At 45.5% G+C, this 24,665-nt stretch overlaps 1 protein-coding gene across 6 annotated transcripts in view; it reads left to right on the top strand.

Annotated features, from left to right (window-relative positions):
* The first annotated feature begins 241 nt into the window (after positions 1 to 241).
* The window catches only part of osbpl3b (oxysterol binding protein-like 3b), a 192,589-nt gene continuing 168,165 nt past the window's right edge, over positions 242 to 24,665 (top strand). For 5 of the 6 annotated variants that reach the window (XM_070551284.1, XM_070551283.1, XM_070551282.1 and 2 more), the window contains exon 1: positions 279 to 416. The gene's annotated coding sequence lies outside the window, so the exon portion shown is untranslated. Of the gene's footprint in view, positions 417 to 24,665 lie in introns of all 6 variants that reach the window. The other variant, XM_070551285.1, reaches the window with a different exon arrangement.

Raw genomic sequence — 24,665 nt, 5'->3', positions numbered from 1 at the left:
GTTGTTAAAAATATAACTCTTCTTTACTTACTTCCCTTTCTTCTTTAATATAATCTCAGATCAAACAGCACAAACACGTATTAGATGTGATCCAAGATGGACATTAGTTAAAATGATTTAATGTATTTGATCATGTTTGTGGGGTCCTCCTTGTCACATCATGGAAGAGGTGCTGTCAGAGACCTAAACCCCGCCTATTAATGACATCACAGGGCTTAAAGCTGCATTTTAACGGGTTCTGGCGTCCGTCAGCAACGCAGTGTCTCGTCCTCCACACAGCGGTGAAGCTGAGGCTCTCAGAGAGGAAGAGTGCTGCATGTGTGTTCAGTGTGGGCTGGTTGACTGAAGATCAGTCTTCATCCCGCAGGCTAAAGAAAAACACTCATCAGTCCCTGTGTTTCCATTTGTACCTGAAGGTGAGTGTTTATTCTAATTTGTCTTTTGCTTGCCATTTTATGTTGTCTTTTCATTCTCTGTTACAGTGACAAAAACCCACACATTCATTATCTTTTCAGTGGCAAATGAATAATTCTTACTGTAAAATGTAAATCTATTGAAGCATGCAGTCCAAAAGTAACCTCTGGGTTCTCACTTTAAAAGGCAATGTTTAAATAAAACCTCAACAAAGTGTGTAAAAGTACAGTCACGTTCAAAATAAAGCCATGGACAGTAATCAAGGCATAATTATTTCCTGCACTAAACATCAACAGGTCTTTTTGGTCTCCATGGTAACGCTGAGCCCCCTACTCTTCCTCTTAAAGAAGCTGCTGTTTCCACAAACCCAGTGCAAAGTTAACCAGATACCCAGTCAAAGTCCCAAAGTCAGGAGGTAATAATGAGCGTGTTTGGGCGTTTGTGTGCCTCATGCTGAGTGGATGTAGGTGTTTGCAGTGGCGAGCATTGCTTCATCTCTGCATGGTTTTGGCGCACAGAAACAAGTTTTTGCACATTTTAAGACAAAAACAATAACAAATGAGGAATAAATGAGGCTCATTAGGATTAGTCTGACGTATCTTGGCTGATTAACCTCAGTGTGAGGTTTTACGTTAGAGAAGCGGTACTTTCAGGATCCAAGTGGCACTCTCATTTCTCTGGGTTGCCTTTTTAGTTCTTGCTTCTGCTGAGTGTGTGTGTCCAAACATGTCAGGGTTTATTACAAGTGTCTGAGACTTCAGAAAAAGTGAAATGAGCACATTCCTTCTATAGAGCTGGCAGGCAAAACACAAAACTATGGCATGTAGAAACGGTTGCTATGGCTGACGTGTTAGGTTGCTTCTTTCTCTTTTCTGTTCTCTCACAGCTGTTTTTGGGGTGCTGGGATTGGTTTGGTGGCTCGTTGCCACTCCTGAGTTTTCCTCTTCCTATCACAGCGTTGTGTCAGACATTAAAAGGCTGTTCAAGATGGGAACCAATAGAATCTGTGGAATGCAGAGCATATTCAGAGTCAGAGCTCTGCATTACATGAGGCTTCACAGTATTTATTAACATTGACATGCTCATGTGCACTTCTTTTTTTGCTGACTATATCCTACTGAGTGTTGCTGCAGCTTTAGAGGTCACTTTTTGTGTGTTATTTTCATCCTGCGATGCTACAGTGCAGAGGATTTAAGAGATTTTTGATCTGATATCAACCACCCGTTAAATCTGTTCTAATAAAACCAAAAGAGGCTTGGGAAGATAGAGTTCTTAAATCTAAATATATGTACAACTCTGACAGTTTGTGCCTATCAAACACTTCACTGAACTCCATCAACCAACAAATGAATTACATGAAAAGTGGACAAAAACACCTGGAAAAGGAGCTGAACGCAGCAGGCAGGTGTGTGTGATGAACTGCCCAAATTAGAGTTTCTCTATTCTTTATAACTGCGCTGCATAGAGAAACTATATTATTTTATTTACTTAGGAGTTATTTTGAGACACTGCTGCAGCCTTTTATTTAAAAAAGTCAGATTTCCTCATTTTAAATCTGCTTCAGAATTTGTGTTTTTGAACAGCAGATTGCTTGTTTTGAGGCATCAGACCAAAACTTGAAGGCTGATATCGTAATGTGCTCCTCCACTTATGTCAGCATGAAATTTTAACAAGGTGACCCTAGCTGACACTTTTAACTAAAGGACACAACAACACACTCCTTCCACCTTTCTGAGCTTTGAGGGGGAACGTTTGAAATAGATGTAACTAAGATAATAAATAACTCTTCAAATATTGTAATATGTCAGATATTTGTTCTGAAATGTTATCCAAATAAAATATTGCCCAAAATAAAATCACAATAATACATTTATGCCAAATTAAAGTTCATATCGTGTCATACTATGTTTGCTCCAAATGGTAAGTGCATCATTTAAAAAGTATTTTATTACAAATATTAAATCTGTAGACACCTGAAATTTTCTTTGCAGACAAAATGTTTGAGAGTAGTTAGAGCTTAAAGTCTGAGCAAAAGCAAATGTAGACGCTTTAATAACAGCATGCGATAGAGGTTAGAAAAGAAATGTTAAAAATCAATAAAGTCACTGTTATTTCTGTTTAATTGTGTGAAATTTACTGAGGATTGAAGGCAATTGTTTGAGTCTGGGATGCAGTTGAGCAGGAATTTAAAGAGAGTAGATCAAACACAAGATTACTTTTATCATCATTCTGTGTCGTTGTTACTCAGCAAAAGATGCAGTTTTACATGGAAAGCTGTGCTTGTAAAAACACCAATGCTAGCCTTTAGTAGCATCTGATTTATTAGAGACTTTAGTGAAACGTGCAGGTCAAAGTGAAATAACAAAGACCCAAAGCACTTTCCCACAATAGCAGTTCAGACCTCAGAATAATCTACCATATGGTGAAATTAAGGTATTATGGGATTGTTTTGACTATAAAGCACTCCGGATATGATAACTAAATCAGGTCAATATGGCTTAAAAAAAAGATATACTAAAGCCCAGTTCTGGTCCGGGAGGGCCAGTATGTCTTAGTCACCTGTTCAGCAGCTCCTCAAGCTCTGTAGAAGCCTGTTAATCACCTGCTGATCTAAGTTAGGTGTGTTGAATCATGGAAACAATAACTTTAGGTAGGTTTCAGAATAGATCGTTTTCTGTGATGTGATTTATGCTGCAGGTTTGTCTATGAAGTCTGGAAATACTCTGATGCAGCTCTTTGTCATGAGGTGAGGGTGGAGATGGCAGACCAAGTGTGGTGGAGGGTTGGAAGTTTGGTTCTATTGCTTATAGATATTTTTGGTTATTTGTTGTTTTTTGTTGTTTCTTCTTCATCTGGTGCGGATTCCCTGCTAACATATGATCGAGACTTACTATTGTCAATCAGATTCACGATGATCAACCTCCAGAACTCTAATACCGGACCCGCTTTCCCACCGCCACTGGAAACTGGCAGGTGTCGGCCCTTTGTTGCCTCTCAGCCTGCTGCTGCCCCGGAGGCCATGGAAGAGGAAACTTGGGAAGAGAGCCGGCTTCTTCGTTCAGCTTCGAAAGATCCTGAGAGGTGAAGCTCTACCTGATTGCTGCTCTGTGGTTGTGACGTGGCAGATCCAACAGAAACTCAACGGAGTTGGGCTGATCTCGCTGCTCACTGGAGCCCCCGATACAGAATTCTACCTGAAGGTGTGGGAGACAAAGAGCCTCTGCGGGCATAGCCTGTAGTCGCTACGTAGCTTAGCCCGCCAGCCGACTGCCATTATGGAGCCCGCGACACACACATCTCCAGATTTCCCTGCGAAAATGATGATAATTAATGCACGCTCCATCACCAACAAGTCTCACATCCTAAACGATCTTGTTGTGCACTGAAAAATTAAACTTTTTATGGATTTCTGAGTTGTGGCAGCGCGAAAATGACGTCACTCATCTCCGTGAGCTCTGTCCTCAAGACTGCTCTTTCTTCTCTGCTCCACGGACCACAGGCCGCGGTGGAGGATCAGCTGTTATCTTTAAAAAACACTTTTCATGCCAAATTACATCCTCAAACTCCTACAGCTCATTTGAGATGATCATGATTAAAATTGGTCGAGTTCAACCAGTTTATGGAATTCTGGTCTATCGCCCACCTGGATCTACTTCATCCTTCCTGTCTGACTTTCAGGACCTCCCATCTTTAACTATTAAACTAGACAGGATAATCATTGTTGGAGATTTCAACATCCACGCTGAGGATCTATCTAACAGCTCTACCAGGGAGTTCCTAAACATGATGAATTCTTTTAACTTCTCTCAACACGTGTCTGGTCCCACTCACAGAGCAGCCCACACCCTGGATCTGGTCTTTTCCTACGGACTTCTTGTTGATAAGCTGCAGATAAATGACGCTGTGTTCAGTGACCATAAGTCAGGTTCCTTTCATGTTAACCTAAATTCTGAATCTTTTACCAGAATCTGCCAAGCAATGACGTATCATCAACAGTTCTTTTTTTTACCGTGTCCTGTCTGGCTGTGAAGCAAGCAGAATTAACGCCTGAATGCTGGTAACAAGCCTTACAGATTTACTCTCAGGTGGAGCATCAAAGTGTCTGCTTTTAATGTCACGCCTGATACTTAAAACTTTATTGTTATTGTTTTTGAATGCTTTGTAATTCCGACCAGACACGGAGTCAGAGGTGAAAGAGAAAGGAAAAGACACAAGGTGGGGAGAGAGGGGGGTTCCGGGGTGGGGGGTTCCATCAACAGTTCTACCATTTTAAATTTCTCCTCTCTGACTTTGTACCTCCTTCTTCTGATGACATAAAGGTCCTTACCAACTCATTTAATGATCACTGCCTCAAAATTCTAGATCAGGTCGCCCCTTACAAAACCAGCCGCAGTTCCAGTGCCTCTAGTTCACCCTGGCTGAACAACCAGATTCTTGACCTTAGGTTCAAGTCCAACTCCACTTGAACGATGGTGGAAGAGGACAGGTCTGGTTGTTCATCGTGAATATTTTAAAGAACTTCTCGAGTCATACAAAGAAGCTGTAGAAAATGCCAGGTCTTCTTTCTTCAGCAACCTCATATGCCAAAATAAGAATAATCTTAAGGTTTTGTTTGATACCATCTCCAGCATCATGTCTTCTCCTCCGCAGCAGGCTCAGCTATCTTCAGCTGATGACTGTAACAGATTTCTCCACTTTTTTGAAAACAAGGTGTTGAATCTGAGATCCAGCATTCCACCAGCTCCCCCATCAGCAAGGAGGTCCCTCAGTGCTCCGAGTCTTTCACCTCCTTCTCCCCAATTACACTAAATGACTTAACCTCAATAATCAGTCAGATGAAGCTCTCATCATGCTCTTCAGACATCTTACCTCCCTCTGTTTTAGTCGGGTCCCTTGCCTCTATCAGTCCATCTCTGTTGACTATAATCAACAGCTCACTGAGCCAAGGCTGTGTTCCATCTTACTTTAAAAATGCAGAAGTGACTCCTCTCTTAAAGAAACCCAACCTTGACGCCAGCTCCACCAGTAACTTTAGGCCCATTTCTAAGCTACCTTTCATCAGTAAAGTACTTGAGAAGGCTGTTGAAACCCAACTCAGATCCTGGTTTTCTAAGTCAAAGATCTCTGACCCCTTCCAGTCTGGCTTTCTGAAGCAGAACTCAACTGAGACTGCTCTAGTAAGGGTGCATAATGACCTCCTGATGGCTGCTGATGCAGGGAAATGCTTTGTCATGGTCCTGCTCGACCTCAGTGCAGCTTTTGACACTGTAGACCACAATGCTCTACTAAACAGGTTAAGGGCCCTGGCTGGGATTTCAGGTTCTGCTCTAGACTGGCTCTCTTCTTATCTCACCAACAGAACATTCACAGTGAAGTCCGAAACCTTCTCTTCAGATACTGCCTCTCTAACATGCGGGGTCCCACAAGGTTCAGTTCTAGGGCCTCTGCTATTCACATTCTATATTCTTCCCCTAGCTGGCATCATTCAGTCTTTCCCAGACATCTCCTACCACATCTACGCTGATGATATTCAGCTCTATATGTCCTTTATGCCACACCAGTTGGACAGGTTGGCCACACTTGTACTCTGCCTGACCCAGATCAGTAACTGGCTGTCCAGCAACTTTCTTGTTCTCAATGCTAACAAGACAGAGACCCTGATCTCTGCCCCCCTCCCCCCCGGAACTTCAGCCAACAATCGAGCAGGAAATTGCCTCATTTTGCCCAACAGCCAAGTCCAACATTAGAAACCTGGGAATTATTTTTGATCCAGTATTAAGTTTAGACTCACAAGTCAAAACCATCTTCCGCAGCAAAACCTCCCTCTCACGCCTTCAAGCTATCCAAAATGCAGCAGCCAGACTCCTAACGAAATCCAGACGAACTCACATCACTCCAGTTTTACAGTCCCTCCACTGGCTCCTGGTAGAATTTAAAATTCAATTTAAAGTATTAGTGCTGACCTATAGAGCTCTTAACAACCAGGCTTCAAGCTATATATCTAAGCTTTTATCCCCATACACCACTTCACGGAACCTTCGATCCACATCTGAAAACCTCCTGGCTGTTCTTCGAACCAGACTAAAAGCAAAGGGGACAGGGCCTTTCAGACTATTGCCCTCAGAACTCCATCTCTCCAAAACTGTAGACGTCTTCAAAAACATTTAAAAACTCAACTTTTCATCCAGGCGTTACCCCGCTTAATATTCTGAAAGATGGCTTTGTCTTTGTGCATACCCTGACTTTGTTTTTACTCCTGATTTTGTTTACTATTTTGTCACTGTTATTATTTTTATGATCTGTTTTTATCGGTTTGAGGTAATTGTCCTGATTTTACTCATGGTGTACAGCGCTTTACTTACTTACTTACTAGATAGACCAGACCCAATGTGGCCCAGATGCCAAAAAGTGCTGAAATTTCTCGTACTCATGTTCCTCCACAATCGTCTGATGATAAATACCATTTACATTTAAGAAGTCGTTCTGGATGGTGCGGTGGAAATGTCTGAGTGCAGCCTCTTCTCAGCTGTCAGTCTGGTTACCTTGACAACGCCTGTGTGATCGGGGAGCAGAGGAGGTTTTGGGGGTTCTCGTAGTTGCAAAATAGAACATGAACTGTAATCGGATTTGTGCGGTTTATTTGTCGCTCCATGATGAGTCCCAAATCACAGCACAGCTCTAGAAGCATCTCCTGTCAGTGCGCTCATGGAAACGCGTTTACTCCCGAGTGGAGCTCTGACAAATTAAGGAATGCAGCTTTAATAAGAAGAAGAAGCATTCTTTTATCTAATGCATCTCAAGCAAAATCATGAGGCTTTTTACAAGGACAAAAATATAATATAATAAAATTAAATTAAAAATAATATCATTAATTAAAAAGATTAAAAACATAATACAAATAGGAAGAAAAAAAATTTGGGATTACAAAAACACGACAACCAGTCAGATTCCCGTCGGGTGTTGTAGCACGCCAGAGCCGGATTAACGCAAAGGCAAAGCCTGATTGGCTGGATGGGGCCCAGACAGAGGAACAAAATTAAAAATAAATAAATAAAACATAAAATGTACAAATGTCCTATGATAGAATTTGTAGATAGGACTCCTATCTACAGTTTATTTCAATATTTATTAATTAACTAAAATAAGTGACGATATTTATCTTAACGATAGACTGTTACATTAGCTACGTCACATTAACACCAGCCCATGACTGTAGCCTACAACTTGGGCGCCACCCAATTAAGGATGTCAGAAACGGTCAGAGTCAGAGTGGGACACAACAAAGCTAGCAGGTGTTTTTGAGTAGGCTAACTTTCACGATGCTTTCGGGTGCGGCAAAACGTAAAAAGAAAAAAAATGAAGAGGAACAAAAGAAGACACAGCGGGGGGCTTTACAGAAGTTTCTGTCGGGCTGCTCGAGCAGCCGTCCGACCGCTGTGAACCTGCTCGAGTCAGCAGAGCCAGAGGCCGGGCCCGAGCCAGACCCGGAGGAGACACGACCTGAAGATGCGGTGGGAAATGCGGCGGAAGACGCTGTAGCGCCAACGCCGTCAACATCAACGCAGTCACAGAAGGACGAACTGGAAGAGCAGCAGCCAGCCAGAAGTGAGCCCAATATAGTCTTACAGCAGCCTGCTGCCACGAGGCTGATGTATTCGGGAAACGGCTAAAGGGCCATTACACCCAATTTTTCTCTACTCTGACCATCTTTAATCTGCTCTAGCTAAAAAACTACAACAGCCACCGTGGGCAAAAAATGCAGCCTGCCTAGTGTAGTCCATTTATTTCATCCGGCTCTGGTAGCACCAATTACGTCTAGGTGTTGTAGTTTTATAATAGGAGCAGATTAAAGATGCTTTTTTAAGGGGAGTAAGAGTGTGTGTCTGCCTTCTGCATCATTTTTGACATTTATCCAAAAGGGCTGTTGGCCATTATGTGAAAATTTGAGCTACAATTCATAATGAGTGAAAGTCAGTCATAACTTGTATACTTAACGACCAACTCTGATAAAATACTCAATAAAAAGTGTATCAAGTTTTATTTAAAATTATCAATAGTTCCAAAACAGCAAGGAAAATGATTTTTTAAATAATTTGGGGAAAATAAAGACTAAAAATATAAGGCAATGCAGCTTTATTTATAGTACATTTCATTCACAGAAGCAATTCAGTGTAATTGAATATAATAAGCCCGTTCTAAGTGAAACATGAATTGTTTTAGATTTTACAAAATGTCTAATTTGCACTTATTGATTCTGCTTTTACCATTACATTTCATTTTCAAAAGAATAAGACTGTTCACCATTTCTATTTAACCTCACGTTCACGTTCAGCTTTATTTGAATAATGCCTTCACGTGGCCAGAAGGTCGAACAACGCTGTACACCATCATATTAACATATAAAAATGTGTAAAAAAAACATGGGAATAAAATGAGCTGTATCAAACACATTTAAACCAATTAAAAACAAAGCAAAGAACCACAATTTGAACAAGTTATAACAGAATTAGAAAGACCAGCCATCATCGTCCATTTTGACTGAAAGCCAAGGACTAAAAGTGCATTTGATCTTCAGTTTTTTGATCTCAGTAAAGGACCGCCAAAGTGCCATCCTCAAAGCCAAGCAATGCTCAGCTGTAACAAGATTTCTGTTTTTGAACTTGTCTGCAGTAAATGAGCACTCAGTGTTTTTCCTTCAGGGAGAATTTGCTGCAGAAAAGCAACGGAAATGAGTAACTCGTACTGATCACATCCTGATCAATTTAGTGGGAAAATGGCTGTGAGGAGATTTTGGTTTGGTGCTCTGATGGATGAAAAAAGTGATTATTATTCTTTTTTCTTAATCAGTTACCAGATTTCACATTTGTGGCTAAAGGCTTTGAATAGAGACTGACAATAGCTTTGTAAATAAGAAGATCACCAGAACCAAACATTCATTTGAACACATATGCACAGGTCTGGTCACCTTTAAGCTAAAAGGTATCACTGCTGACCTAGAGCAATACTGAATCAACATTGATTCTCTTCAGTTTAGAAAATGAGTTTATTTTAAAACAGAAATCTATTTAGATTTAAGTCCACTCTGAAAGGCCATTTATTTATTTTACTGAAACAAACACGTCTTTTAATTTAAATAGCTTCTTGCAGCTTTTGTGTTACTTGTTGCTTTGAAATTAAATGAAATTTAACTTTAGTAGTTTAGTTTTGTATATAAACTCATTTAAACATTGTTGTCACATTGACTCCTGCCTGCTTTGTGTGCACTTCCTGCTCCAGCAAAGCGGCTCTTCTTTCCTGTTTCTCTCGCTTCATATTTCTGGGAAATGCGACTCATCCCCATCCAACTTGTCTAAATTACTGCCATACATCAGCTGCTGATAGGAGCTTAAGTACTGTGATTTTTACAAGTTCTGACTCTATTTCTGAAGAAAGCTGTGTCATGAGTTTCAAGCAAGAGATGCTGGTTCTGGTGAGCCACATCCTAATGAGATGTGAAAGCAATCTAGGGTCGTGACCCCTTTGACAGCCTCTGATGATGGCAGAAGGACAGAGGAACAACTGCATCATGAGTTGCAGATCAGATGTAATCACTCATATTTGACAAAGCTAGTGTGCTGAGGTCTGCAGACCACCTGGTAAACGTCCCAAAAGTACGGTACAAGGTGCGTGGTGATGAATGACCTTTTGGTTTTGTGGAACCCAAGTTATCTTCCTCTAGTGGTGCGCACAAATATATATAATAAATGTAATAATAAATTACAACATCCCCTCTGTCTCAAAGAAAAGGGACAGGTCATTAAGTAAACGTATCAAACTGACATAGTGATGGTCATGCTGCTGATATTTAAATCAGAGTTAACAGATTCAGATAAACGTCCAACATTTGTTTTTCTGCTACGGAAATTTCAGTGACTTGCGTGTGAACATGAGTGGTAACAAAATAACAGAACAGGAAACAAGGAAGGCACTCAACAGTGACGCTTGTAATGAGACGATCAGAGAAACTCACACAACGCCATTGTAGTAGGCTGCTCGTTTATCACTGTGTGCTTTAGTGAAACAGTTATTATCCTCTGTGCTTTTGTGTTCTCCGTGTGGGGGAACAGTGCCCGTCGCTTCTTAATCATTTTTGCATTTTTGGAGCTGCAGATGGGTGTGGTGGCTCTGCAAGGTGCATTTGTCTTGTGTCATTCGGTTTTATGTTAGGACAGTTCCTGCAGATGGCTCCTGAAACATCTCATCCGGTTTCCGTTTGGGGTTTGGAGTATATAGTTCACTGCATTTTTTCACAATGGATGCTGAGTACCATCTTTGTCTTTCAGAATGCATCACTGACACGTGTTGGCCAGGATAGTGTGGTGGAAGTTCTTCGCCACTGGCTTTGTTATGGTGTTCTTTCATGTTTGTTGACCTTTGTTCCAGGTGCATTTTGTCTTCTTCTTGTCCTGGCTCAGATTGACTTGGTAACAAGGCAGTGATTGGTCTACCAAGGAGCACCTACCTCTGCAGACGATGGCATTCTGCTGTCGATGGGTATCGCTGATCTGGAGTAATGTAATATGCAGGTGCCCTCATTGCTTTAAGATGCCAACCTACCTTCCTTTAAAAATGACCCCTGTCTCCACAGCCAGTTCATCTATAAATAGCCTGCAGGTCTTTGGGTAGATCTCTCATTGTTTCCGACCACCTCTGACGGATTGGCTCCATCAGTGCATTGAGCTAGAGGTCCTTAACAGTTTCCTCATGGAAGATTCTCTGTTTTTCTGGTGAGAGGGTTATGAGTGCCATGATGTGCATTTCAAGGTCTTCTGTCTCTAAAGCAATTCCATCAATGTGCTCTATCTCATTCCCGTTCTAAGGGTCTGGCAGTCTGCTGAGAGCGTCAGCTAGGATCATCTGTGGTCCTGGTCTGTACATGATCTCAGTGTTGTACCCTTGGATCTGCACTTGCATATGGTGCAGTTTAGGTGATGTGGCATGCAGTGGCTTTCTGCATGTGGTTACTAGGGGCTTGTGATCATATACAACTGTAAATGATTTACCATACAGATTTGTGTGATATGCCATATACCATGGCCAGCATTTCTCGTTCTGTGTATCAAAGTAGCTTGACTGTGTCTCTGTGAGTGTCTTAGCGCTATAAGCAATGGGCTGGTCATTTTTCACCAGGGCTACACTCAGGCCTTTCTGTCATGCATCCACTTCCAGAGCTAAGGTTATCCTGAAATAATAATAATAATAATTCAGAAATGCGTTTTCTGTGATTATGGTCTTTTGTTTGTCAAAACACTTGACTTGAAGTTGTGGTCTCAGCATCACGGTACATCAGCTTTTAGCATACACCTCAAAGTACCTTGTCAGCAAACTTGGATATGTAAGGAGACAGATATACCAACATACCTATAAGTCTGTGTAGCTTGTATTTGTTTTGGGGAGTTGGCCTTTCCTGAATGTCCTGGACTTTAGCCGGATCAAGTCTGACGCCATTGGCCAACTGGTCGCTGAAGGATGAGATCTGAGTGTGTTTGAATCAGGATGATCAGGTTACAGTCGTATTCTTCCTCGAACTCCCCCCAGACAGCAATATCATCAGCTTTGCTGGCCACACCTTCCAGCCCTTCGAGAATCTGGTATATCTTGGTCTGAAAGAAATCTTGAGACACACTCAATCCAAAGGGCAGAATGTGGTGAGCAGTTGTGATTTTGGGTTTAGGTGGATTGACCAGTAACCAGCCTTTGCATCTAGCGAGGGGGGAGGGGCTGCTGCTCGCAGACTAGTCTCTATGCAGCCAATCTCACGACAATCACAGCACTCCAGTGCACACTGAGAGAGTATTAGCAGTGATGCAGCTTCCCTGCCATGCTCCTCCCTCTACTCACGAGATTACAAAATCCCTCGAGACTTCCCACCAGCCTCCTCGCAAGATCACATGATCCCTTCAAAGGATTTGATTTGTTTACGCCGTCCGCCATTAAATTAAAAAGAAGGAAATCATGTTATCACTGTTTGATATGTATGATGTTGTTCCTCTCCACTGCTAGGATTGAAGCCAATAAAAACACGCCACTGCACTTCTGCAATGATGCTGTGCATAAATAAGCCATTAAATCACACATAAGCTTCATGAAATTGCAATGCTGCAATACTTTTATTTTGAAAATAACTTGGAAATTTACATTGAAACCATGTGTGATTTCCTGTCTAGTCGTATGTTAACAGCAGTAATTGATGCATCCCAGAAGCGGCTTGTGGAAGAAAAATCTGGGATGCGTCTGAAAATTGCCACGTTGCTGTTGGTTTGTTACACGCCATAGACTAAAATGGATTCTATTAGAAGTGGTGCCGTTCTGCGCCACTGATGCCTGCAGTGTGCAGTAGGGGTTAGAAAAGACTTATTTCATCTAATATGTGAAATAAATATGTCAAACAGTCATTTGTTAATATACTAACATGAATAAGTGACATAACTGATAATAAATCATTATTAAATCATCAAGTAGACTCGTTAGGTGTACTTAAGATCTGAAATAAGGCATTTCAAGAATAAACAGTTATGTTGATTCATTCAATACTGTAAAGCCGTGGTACTCAATAGGTTTCTTTGTGGTCCCTGAACCGCCAGCACGTACTTTGAGATTAATCAGCTTGTAAAAGTCATCGGCACATTGCATATATGATGTCACCACAGAATCCCCTCTCCTCTTGTGTAGCTGCTACTTACTACATGGCCAGATTTATGGAGGTTCTTTCCTCCTGAAGGAAGGGCTTGAAGTTCGCTGAACTTACAGCCATTTTCCCTCCGTTTTTCTCCGTGTCTGGTTGGTCAAGTGCATTTGTAGTCGTGGACGTATTTTCAAACAAAACCTAAAATAATGTTTTCCCCCATTCAAAAATAAGTATTCTTGGCATCAAACTATGTATTTATAAGTGGTGGACATCATATGTGAAATCCATGGCACACAACAAACGAAATTATGAAATAGAGTTTTTCGCCACCGCTCATCAGCGCCCGTAGACAGTAGCAGTTATGCGGGGTCTTTCAATGTCTATGATAATATCAGCCTCTCGAAAAGGCACAGAGCGCTCAGAGCCAAGTCTGGGGAAGATGAACAGGATCAAATTATTTTTGAGGCAGGGGAGGTTTGCTATCATTTTGTTGTAAATATAAAGCATTTCAACCTGCTGTCCCATTTTCTTACTTTACTATTGTGATAAAAAGGACCACAAACAGTAAAAATAAATAGATAATTAATAAAGAAATATATCTCAAACCATAGGGGTGCTTCAGCACCCCACAAAACAGGCTAGAAACCCCTAAGCCAGACACCACACAACTAGGCCACTGAGCTGGTGTGACATGAAAAAGGACATGAAATCAGATACGACCAGTTGAGATTAATTAAATGAGATAGATAAAACTGAATGACATGAGATGATAGGAAATTACACTCAGCTGAGTTTTAATTAGATAGTTGAGATTTAGATTAGCTGAGATGAGATAAGATAAGATAAAATGGGTTGACATGAGATGAGAGCTGCCATTTATTTTAAACAAGCTAAATGGCATAAAATAATCAGTTGTCCTGCACTAAATGATGCCAGTAACTCTGCGCGCTTAACTCTAAAATGATCGCTCTTTCCAGTAACAACTAATCTAATGCATTACTGTTTCCATGTGTGTAGTGGAGATAATATATGCGATTTTTAAGCTCAAAATCCTATAGGATACATCTGACCAATAAGATGTGAATTTCTATATAAATATGGAAATCCAACCTGATTGGTCTTTGAAGATTTAACTAGAAGAATTAGGATTATTTGTTCATTCAGGGACTGTATGTACACTTCGTATTAATTCAGACAAAGTCAAGTTTATAAAAAGTAAGAAATGTATTTCTAAACAAATTATAAGACATGACAACTATGAAACAATGATGTGTGTTGGAGTGTATGTTGGTGATGAAATGTGATGTGTGAAGTGATATAGTGTAAAATAGATGTTTAACAGAACCTTTGTACATGAAAGAAGTTGTGAATTCTGGGTGTAAAATAATTATTGGTCATTATAAGATAAAGAATTGATTTATCAAAACGGCATCAGACGTAATTTATGTTGTGCCTACGTACCCGTTTGGAGACCCCCGTTTGGATCTGAGATGACTAAGAGCCGGTGACCCCAGTGCACGTGGCTCGTAGGAAAACCTTGATGCGACCAAATCAGTCCTGAGATGTCTCCTGAGTCACAACCAATAGATGAAATTGTTCGTGTCTAGAACAGCTGTTTCTGAATAGCTGAAGGAGCAAGATGCTGTGTCGCTGCAGGCAGCTTTGACGGCTTGTCGAAAGCTTTGATGGCTCAAAGAATTCCTTCGGATTGGCCACTCCGAAGGTCGTCGTCGTCGTCTCTTCGTCGTCATCTTCCTCTGCTTATCCAGGTCCGGGTCGCGGGGGCAGCATCCCAACTAGGGAGCTCTAGACCGTCCTCTCCCCGGCCTTCTCCACCAGCTCCTCCGGCAGGACCCCAAGGCGTTCCCGGACCAGATTGGAGATGTAACCTCTCCAACGTGTCCTGGGTTGATCCCCGGGGGCCTCCTGCCAGCAGGACATGCCCGAAACACCTCCCCAGGGAGGCGTCCAGGAGGCATCCTGACCAGATGCCCAAACCACCTCAACTGACTCCTTTCGATCCGGAGGAGCAGCGGTTCTACTCCGAGTCCCTCCCGAATGTCCGAGCTCCTCACCCTACCTCTAAGGCTGAGCCCGGCCACCCTACGGAGGAAACTCATTTCAGCCGCTTGTATCCGCGATCTCGTTCTTTCGGTCGTTACCCAAAGCTCATGACCATAGGTGAGGATTGGGACGCAGATCGACCGGTAAATCGAGAGCCTGGCTTTCTGGCTCAGCTCCCTCTTCACCACGACAGATCGGCTCAGCGTCCGCATCACTGCAGAACCAATCCGCCTGTCGACCTCCCGATCCCTCCTACCCTCACTCGTGAACAAGACCCCGAGATACTTAAACTCCTCCACTTGAGGTAGGACCTCTCCCCCGACCCGGAGTTGGCAAGCCATCCTTTTCCAGTCGAGAACCTTGGTCTCAGATTTGGAGGTGCTGATCCTCATCCCAGCCGCTTCACACTCGGCCGCGAACCTACCCAGCAAGAGCTGAAGGTTAGAGCTGGATGAAACTAGGAGGACCACATCATCCGCAAAAAGCAGAGACGAGATTCTCCTGCCACCAAACTCGACACACTCCACACCACAGCTGTGCCTAGAAATTCTGTCCATAAAGGTAATGAACAGAACCGGTGACAAAGGGCAGCCCTAGCGGAGTCCAACCCTCACCGGGAACAGGTCCGACTTACTACCGGCTATGCGGACCAAACTCACGCTCCTCTGGTAAAGAGACTGAATGGCCCTTAACACCAGGGCCGGCTCTAGGTAATTTGGTGCCCAAGGCGAGACTGCCCATTTGCACCCCCCCCCCCCCCCCCCCCCGTGCCCGTACGCCTCTCACCCAAACCCAAGTCCACCCACCCACCACACATTGGAAAAAGCAACTCCACAGTTATTCCTTAGTTACTCATTTTTTATTTTAAATATTCACACAGCAACTCTTTAAAGTCAACAGCCTGAAGAATAAATGTAAGCTTGAAAGATAAGTAACCTGAGAATATTACAATAACCAACAACTCAAAATGTTGTGCAAATGTCATTGGGGGGATGCAAAATCAACAGCAGCATTAAACTGTGCAATCAAAAGGAAAACTCAAATATCAAAGTGTCATTATAAAGAAAATTCTACTTTCCATTTTGTTCAACTGCTGTGGCCAGTCAGCAGGATCCATGGGGCCAGCAGCTCATTCATGTTCACACACATCTGTTGAAGCTGATGATGATGTCTCTTCAGGCTGTTGGGTTGGAGCACTGAGCCTGCTGGTGTTGGGTTCTTCTTCTGTGAGAAAATAAACAAACACACACACACACACACACGCACACACGCACACACACACACACACACACACACACACACACACACACACACACACACACACACACACACACACACACACACACACACAAAGCAACTTAACCCTCTGATGCATGAATTAAGAACAGTGCTACTTTCACATTCAATATTCCTCAGTCATGTGCAGTGATGCTTTTCATTATTTTTAATGTTACTGGACTTTTTATTTTATTGATCTTTTTTTAGTCATGGGGTCTCCATGTCCTGGGTGGCAGTTTGACAACAGAGGTGTCTATTGGGGCAAGTAGGGGAGCTGGCTCCCTGGAGGGCTAAGCCCAGCCAGCCATTCCTCCCCATCCCCGCATATTTCTCTCCTCCTGCTCCCTCACATCATCACACAAACATACACATAGGACCTTGGGGGGTGGGCAAGTCAGGGAGTGCGGGTATGGACCCCATTTCTGCATTCCTGTGGCAACCTACCCCCCAATTTTATTTGCACCTTATACACTTCCACTGACGACATTCCACACAAACACACACTTAGGGCCTTGGGAGTGAGCACATTCAACAGCATTTGGCAGGGGGATATTTCCGCCTCCTCCCGGGTGCCGGTGCCCACTTCCAATTTTAAACCACACTTAGACACTGATGGCTGAGGGTGTAAGTGGGGTGGTGCGGTGGCACCAGCTGGCATAGGCCGGATGATGCCCGCACTGCCCACTCACCACAGCCATGGAATACACCTCATGATCACACAACACTATATTGGAGCAGGCTGAGGGAGACTAGGGGTCTTAGCCACCTCTGTTGTTGCTAGGCCTCCTGGGGCTGGAGGCTAGGAGGGAGATCTGGCCGTCTGGTTGGGGTTTGGGCCGGTGGGTTGCTGTGCTCGGCATTGGGCGGGGGAGCCTGCTCATCAGCACCCCAGCAGAAAGGGTCAAACTCTGGTTACCGGTGATGGTTGTACCCCATGTGCAGCAGTACCGGGACCAGAGTGAATAGGGTGTGTATGGGGAGCATGAGTGGGTGTCCGGCGTGCATTTTTGTAAGTCTGGGGTTGTATGTGCATGTGTGAGCATGAGGGAGGGAGTGTGTGACTGTGTTTGTGTATGATTGTATATGTCAGGTGGGGCCTTTGCCTCCTCCCCTCTCCTGGAACCTCTCTTGATGATATAGATCTTTGTCCCCCCTCCCCCTGCCACACCTAGTGTGAGGGGTTGTGCCATGGTCTGCCTGAGTGTTCGTGGCAACTGGGTCTGGGGGTTTAAGATTCAGGCATCTGCCTGATAGATCCCGGTGGCTGCCTGGTGGGATCTGGGTCCCTGGGCCCTGCTGGGTCCCGGGTCGCTGGGTCCCGGGACTCTGCCGGCTGCTGGTTGTGGCCCCCCGGGGCGATCCTCTGTGCCTCTCGGGGGGGGGGTGGGCTTTCCTGGTTGCAGTCTCCTTGGAGCACCTGTGTTCTGGGGCAGCACCTGGATCTCTGGGACTTGGAGCTCCCCCCGTCTCCTGCGCATCTTTGGGGGGCGGATCTGTGGTCCCTCGCACTCTCTGTTGGACGCTCCTATAGAGAAACCTTACATAAACAAGCGCGTGTACACACACAGGTGCTCACATGGTGCTCTCAAAAGTATGGGCTTGGGAACGTTAAACACAGGTCTTAAGACTATGGTGGGCACTTAATGCACTGTGATTTATTATCGTGATTCTTCAGTTAAGCAATGTTGATTATATATTTTCTTCATCAAGTTGACGCAGTGATAGCTAGATCTTGTTGTATTGTTGTTGTGTCCCTTTTTTTTTTTTGCCTTTTTCTGCAGGTCTAGAAGCAGACTCTTGTTCATTGTTTATTTTTGTGGAACACCGCCCCCCCCCCCCCCCCCCCTCTCCCCACCTTTTCTTTTCCTTTCTCTTTCACCTCTTTCTCCGTGTCTGGTCGGAATTACAATGCATTCAACAACAATAACAATAAAGTTTTAAGTATCAGGCGTGACATTAAAAGCAAACGCTTTGATGCTCCACCTGAGAGTAAATCTGTAAGGCCTGTCACCAGCATTCAGACATCAATTCTGCTTGCTTCACAGCCAGACAGGACACGGTAAAAAAAAAAAAAAAAAAAAAAAAAGAATTAAGAACAGTGCTACTTTCACATTCAATATTCCTCAGTCATGTGCAGTGATGCTTTTCATTATTTTTAATGTTACTGGACTTTTTATTTTATTGATCTTTTTTTAGTCTGTTCTATGAAAACTTGAATAAAATTATCAAAAACAGGTGGAAGTGAGCACATCCATGGAGCATATTTGAAAAAACTTATATCTCACTCTCACGTGCTCTTCAGCATCAAATAAATTGTAGAATATGAGGAAGAAGAACCGGTGATCTGAGGCACTCAGAGGATTTCAACGTCGACGCGTTGCCGGCGGCAGCGGGGGAGTCCCCGCCACGGCCACGGCGGTGCCGCCCGCCCGATGTGTCGGACAAAGTTGAAATTTTGCCACACACACACCTAATGTTCTTCTGATATGCAAATATTATATTCATATTGTATGCATACTTAAAACTTGAATCGAAGTTCATAAAAAGGCTGCAATCATACTCGAAAAACGGTAAAAAATAAATCTTACATTCTTCATCATCACAGTGAGACTCAACAGGTGTAGAAGACAGTCCCGCCCCCGTGGTGTCAACAGGTGCCTGTCGTGGCTGCAGATATTGTCTCACTGCATCTGGATACAATGATTCAAAAGTAAAAATAATTGGTTAAAGTTATCAGATACTGTATTGTGTATGTAAACAGCTAGCGAGGATCCGTCCATGGACCGTGTGTGGCAGGAGAGGCAGTTAGCTAAAACTGTAATGCAAAAAGTTCCTTTGCCAAATTTATAAAGTCTACATACCTCTGCTTTGGGCCCGTTTTTATTCTTCCTCCTTCCTTCGCTTTGGGAATGCTGATCCCGATAGCTTAGGTGTTCTTTTCATCGTAAAATATCAAAAGTTTAAACGCGACAACAACAGGATGTCCTTCTACAGTGCTACCCACGCATGTGATCTACGGCACCCTTAACGGTCAAATGCATCGGAGCGGTGGCCCAAGCGGGAGCTCGTCATGCAGCCAGATAATTAGAATTTAAATATTGATGTTTTAATTTCATGTCATTTCAGAGGCGAATTTTGAGTATGTAGAGAGTGCATTTCATATAACATTAATAATCTTTTTTTTTTTGCGCCCTATCTATCAGATGGCGCCCCAGGTGGCCGCCTGTGTCGCCTGTCAGCAAAGCCGGCCCTGCTTAACAGAAAGCCACCCACCCCATACTCCTGGAGCGTCCCTGGGGACACGGTCATAAGCCTTCTCCAAATCCACAAAACACATGTGGATTGGTTGGGCAAACTCCCATGCCCCCTCCATCAGCCTTGCAAGGGTATAGAGCTGGTCCAAAGTTCCACGGCCAGGATGAAAACCACATTGCTCCTCCTCAATCTGAGATTCAACTATCGATCGGACCCTCCTCTCCAGTACCTTGGAGTAGACCTTTCCAGGGAGGCTGAGGAGTGTGATCCCCCTATAGTTGGAAGACACCCTCAGGTCACCCTTCTTAAAGATGGGGACCACCACCCCGGTCTGCCACTCCACAGGAAATGTCCCCGATGACCACGCAATGTTGCAGAGACGTGTCACCCATGACAGCCCTACAACATCCATAGCCCTGATATACCCAGGACAAATCTCATCCACCCCAGGGGCTCCGCGGCGGTGTAGTTGTTTGACTACCTCAGCAACTTCTGCCCCCGAGATTGGACAGTCCATCCCCAGGTCTCCCGGCTCTGGCTCCTTCTCGGAATGGTGGCATAGGTGGGATTGAGGAGCTCCTCAAAGTATTCCTTCCACTGTCTGACTATAGCCTCAGTTGACGTCAGCAGCTCCCCATCCCCACTGTAAACAGTTTGAGCGAGATGCTGACTTCCTCTCTTGAGGCGCCGGACAGTTTGCCCTAATCTTTTTGGAGCCGATCGATAGTCTTTCTCCATGGCCTCACCAAACTCCTCCCACGCCCGAGATTTTGCCTCGGCAACTGCCACTGCTGCACCCCGCTTGGTTATCCGGTACCTGTCTGCTGCCTCCAGAGACCCACAGACCAGCCACGCCCTGTAGGCCTCATTCTTCAGCCTGACGGCTCTCCGAACCTCCGGTGTCCACCAGCGGGTACGGGGGTCGCCACCACAACTGGCACCGGCCACCTTGCGACCACAGCTAGCAACAGCCGCCTCAACAATCGCAGAGTGGAACATGGCCCACTCTGAGTCAATGTCCCCCACTGCTCTCGGGACGCGGTCAAGGCTCTGCCGGAGGTGGGAGTTGAAGACCGTCTTAACAGGTTCTTCTGCCAGGCGTTCTCAGCAGACCCTCAGTATGAGTTTGGGTCTGCCAGGTCTATGCGGCATCTTCCCCTGCCATCTGATCCAACTCACCACCAAGTGGTGATCAGGTAACAGCTCCGCTCCTCTCTTCACCCGGGTGTCCAAAACACACGGCCGCAGGTCAGATGATACGACTACAAAGTCTATCATCGACCTGCGAACTAGGCTGCCCTGGTACCAAGTGTACCGATGGGCATCCTTATGTTTGCACATGGTGTTCGTTATGGCCAAACTGCGGCTTGCACAGAAGTCCAATAACGAAACACCACTCGAGTTCAGATCAGGTGGGCCGTTCCTCCCAATCACACCCCTCCAGGTCAAGCTGTCATTGCCCATGTGAGCATTGAAGTCCCCCAGCAGGACAATGGAGTCCCCTGATGGAGCACTATCTAGCACTCGTCCCAGGGACTCCAAAAAGGGTGGGTACTCTGAACTGGTATTTGGCCCATAAGCACAAACAACAGTCAGGACCCGTTCCCCAACCCGGAGGCGCAGGGAAGCTACCCTCTCGTCCCCCGGGGTAAACCCCAACACACAGGCAGAGAGTCTTGGGGCTAACTGTTATGGGTTACTCCTCCTGATTGTTTTAATGCGTGTTTTTCTTTCTCTGTGTAGGTTGGCTGTGGCTCTTCCTGCTGTTCCTGCCCCTCTTTGGAGCATCGGGGAATGCCGCAGCTGACTGCAATTTCCTGATTGCCACACCATGTATTTAAGCAGCTGCTTCCTGTGCATGGTGTGGCGTTGTTGTGAAGAGTTTCTGGTGTTTAGAGCATAGCTTTGTTTCGAGTCTGTGGTAGTTTTGTTTTGTATTACCCGTGAAGTCCTTTTCCCACTTATGTGGTGATTTTTTGTTATTAAAAGTAATCAGTATCGGATCTGGTCATCCTGTCTCCTGCATTTGGGTTTATTCCTGTGTACCCTCGCGTGACATTACAACGCCACCATGACCAACCCAGCAGGAGGAATACCAGCTGCCAACCTTCCCTTACCTGGGTCAGATGAGGACGCGGCAAGTGGAGGTGAACTTGCTGTATTGGCTCGGGAGTTACGCGGCTGCCTGTCCGGAATGCAACAACTCCATGGACGCCTCTCTAGGCTGGAGCAGGCTCCCACTCCGCAGGCTCCCACTCCGCCTCGTCAGGTCCGCCTGGGTTCCCCCGAGCTCTTCAATGGCACGGCTGTGGACTGCCGGCCGTTCCTCGCCTCCTGCAGGCTGCATTTTGACTTTAACCCCGGTGAGTTCCCCTCTGAAGAAAGCAAAGTAGCCTTCGCCATGAGCTTTTTAACTGGACAAGCTAAGAGGTGGTGCCTGGCGGAGTGGGACCGAGGCTCGGACCTCCGCCGCTCTTTTCGGGAATTCTCTCGCCAGCTGCTCATGGTGTTCGATCCATCCACTCCTCACCGAACTGCTGCTGCTGACTTACTCTGCCTTAGGCAGGGCGGACGTAGCGTCTCTGCCTATGCAGTGGAGTTCCGTACCTTGGCAGTTAACACTCGCTGGCCGGAAGAGGCGCAGATCGACGTCTTCCTTCGAGGTCTCTCCAGCACTCTGAAGGACGAGCTGGCTGCACGGGAGGTTCCGGAGGATCTGGAGGAGCTAATCGAGCTGGCTACCCGCATCGATCGTCGGAGGATGGAGCGAAGCAGAGAGGAACGCCGCCTACCGGATTTTAACCACGCACCCCTCAGGGCCTTGTCACAGCCTCCCGTCGCTCGTGAGGCTCAGTCTCCTGTGGAACCCATGCAGCTGGGAGTGGGACGGCTCCCCGCATCTGAACGACAGAGACGGATGAGGGAGGGGCTGTGTCTGTACTGTGCTCGTCCCGGTCACCAGGTGCGTCACTGTCCGGGAAACGGGGGGGCTCACTAGCGGGGGGGCACCTAGTGAGTCGATTTTCATCTTCCTCCCCACCCTCTCGACCCCCCGTCAATGTGCTGGTGACCTATGGCCAGATGCAGAATGCTTATGAGACTTTGATTGACTCTGGTTCAGATGGTGATCTGATATCCCAGGAAGTGGTAAGCACACTTTGTATTCCAGTAATACCCTTATCCCCTGCCTTGCTCATCCGTGCCATAAACGGTTCCATCATCCACAGAGTAACAGCACGCACGGTTCCTATTAAGGTAACTGTTTCTGGAAACCATTCTGAACTTATGGATTTTTATGTAGTGGATTCCATGAGGCCTCCGGTTATTTTAGGTTTTCCTTGGTTGTGTAAACATTCTCCTCACATTGACTGGTGTTCAGGCCGTGTGCTCTCCTGGAGCTCTTTCTGTTTGCTGAACTGTTTAACGGCTGCTGCTACACGCTCCTCTGTCTCTAACCCTCCTGTTGAACCTCCAGACTTAAGTTCGGTGCCCCCCGAGTATGCAGACTTGGCCGCTGTGTTTTGCAAGGTGCGAGCCAAGGCCCTGCCCCCTCATCGTCCTTATGACTGCGCCATTGACCTCCTACCTGGAACGCAGCCTCCTAAGGGCCACATCTACCCCCTCGCCATCCCTGAGCGTGCGGCCATGGAGGAGTACCTACAGGAGAGCCTGCAGGCTGGGATCATTCGCCCATCCTCATCGCCAGCTGGGGCGGGATTCTTCTTTGTGGGCAAGTGGGATGGGGGCTTACAGCCCTGCATTGACTACAGAGGGCTGAATGGTATTACAGTCCGGAACACTTACCCTTTGCCTCTGTTACAGTCTGCTTTTGATCTTCTCAGGGGGGCTCAGATCTTCACAAAGCTGGACCTGCGGAGCGCTTACCATTTGGTTCGTATCCGTGAGGGAGATGAGTGGAAGACTGCTTTCAATACTCCCAATGGCCATTTTGAGTATTTGGTCATGCCGTTTGGTCTCACCAATGCGCCCGCAGTTTTCCAATGCCTCATAAATGACGTTCTCAAGGACATGATCAACAAATTTGTGTTTGTTTATTTGGATGATATCTTGATATTTTCCCCAGACCGAGACACTCATGTGCAGCACGTCAGAGCCGTATTGCAGCGTCTTCTCGAGAACCAGCTGTTCTGCAAGGCGGAGAAATGTGAGTTCCACACAACACAAACCAAGTTCCTTGGGCATGTGGTTTCTCCTGGTTCAGTGCAGATGGACGAGGCTAAGGTACAAGCTGTTCTCGATTGGCCTGTCCCCGCGGATCGTAAGCAACTCCAGCGCTTCTTGGGGTTTGCTAACTTCTACAGACGTTTCATCAAAGGGTTCAGTGGCGTGGCTGCACCTCTCCATAAACTCACCTCAGCTCAGGTACGTTTTGTCTGGGACGTTGGAGCCAATAGGGCTTTTACTGAGCTTAAAATACGTTTCTCTACGGCTCCTATCCTGACACAGCCTGACCCCTCCAAACAGTTTATTGTGGAGGTCGATGCGTCTGAGTCTGGGGTGGGGGCCGTGTTGTCACAGAGAGCGTCTGATAACAAAGTTCATCCCTGCGCGTATTTCTCCTGCAAGCTCAATCCTGCGGAGAGAAACTACGACATAGGGAACAGAGAGTTGCTAGCTGTTAAGCTAGCCCTTGATGAATGGCGCCACTGGCTGGAGGGTGCAAGACAGCCTTTTCTGGTGTGGACAGACCACAAGAACCTAGAGTACATTCGCACGGCTAAGCGACTTAATCCACGCCAAGCCCGGTGGGCTCTGTTTTTTGACCGTTTCAACTTCACCCTCTCTTATCGCCCTGGCAGCAAAAACATCAAACCTGACGCCTTGTCCCGACAATATCAGCAGGACTGCAGGTCGACAGAGGTCCCGGGTACCACCACCATCGTTCCTCCTGTCCTGGTACTTGGGGCTAACCGCTGGGCCTTGGAACGTAGGGTCAAGTCTGCAGTTTCAGGCACGGTCCCAATCC

This window comes from Nothobranchius furzeri, chromosome 5 (assembly GCF_043380555.1).
Source record: "Nothobranchius furzeri strain GRZ-AD chromosome 5, NfurGRZ-RIMD1, whole genome shotgun sequence".
Lineage (NCBI taxonomy): Eukaryota > Metazoa > Chordata > Actinopteri > Cyprinodontiformes > Nothobranchiidae > Nothobranchius > Nothobranchius furzeri.
This window is presented reverse-complemented; position numbering and strand designations above follow the sequence as displayed.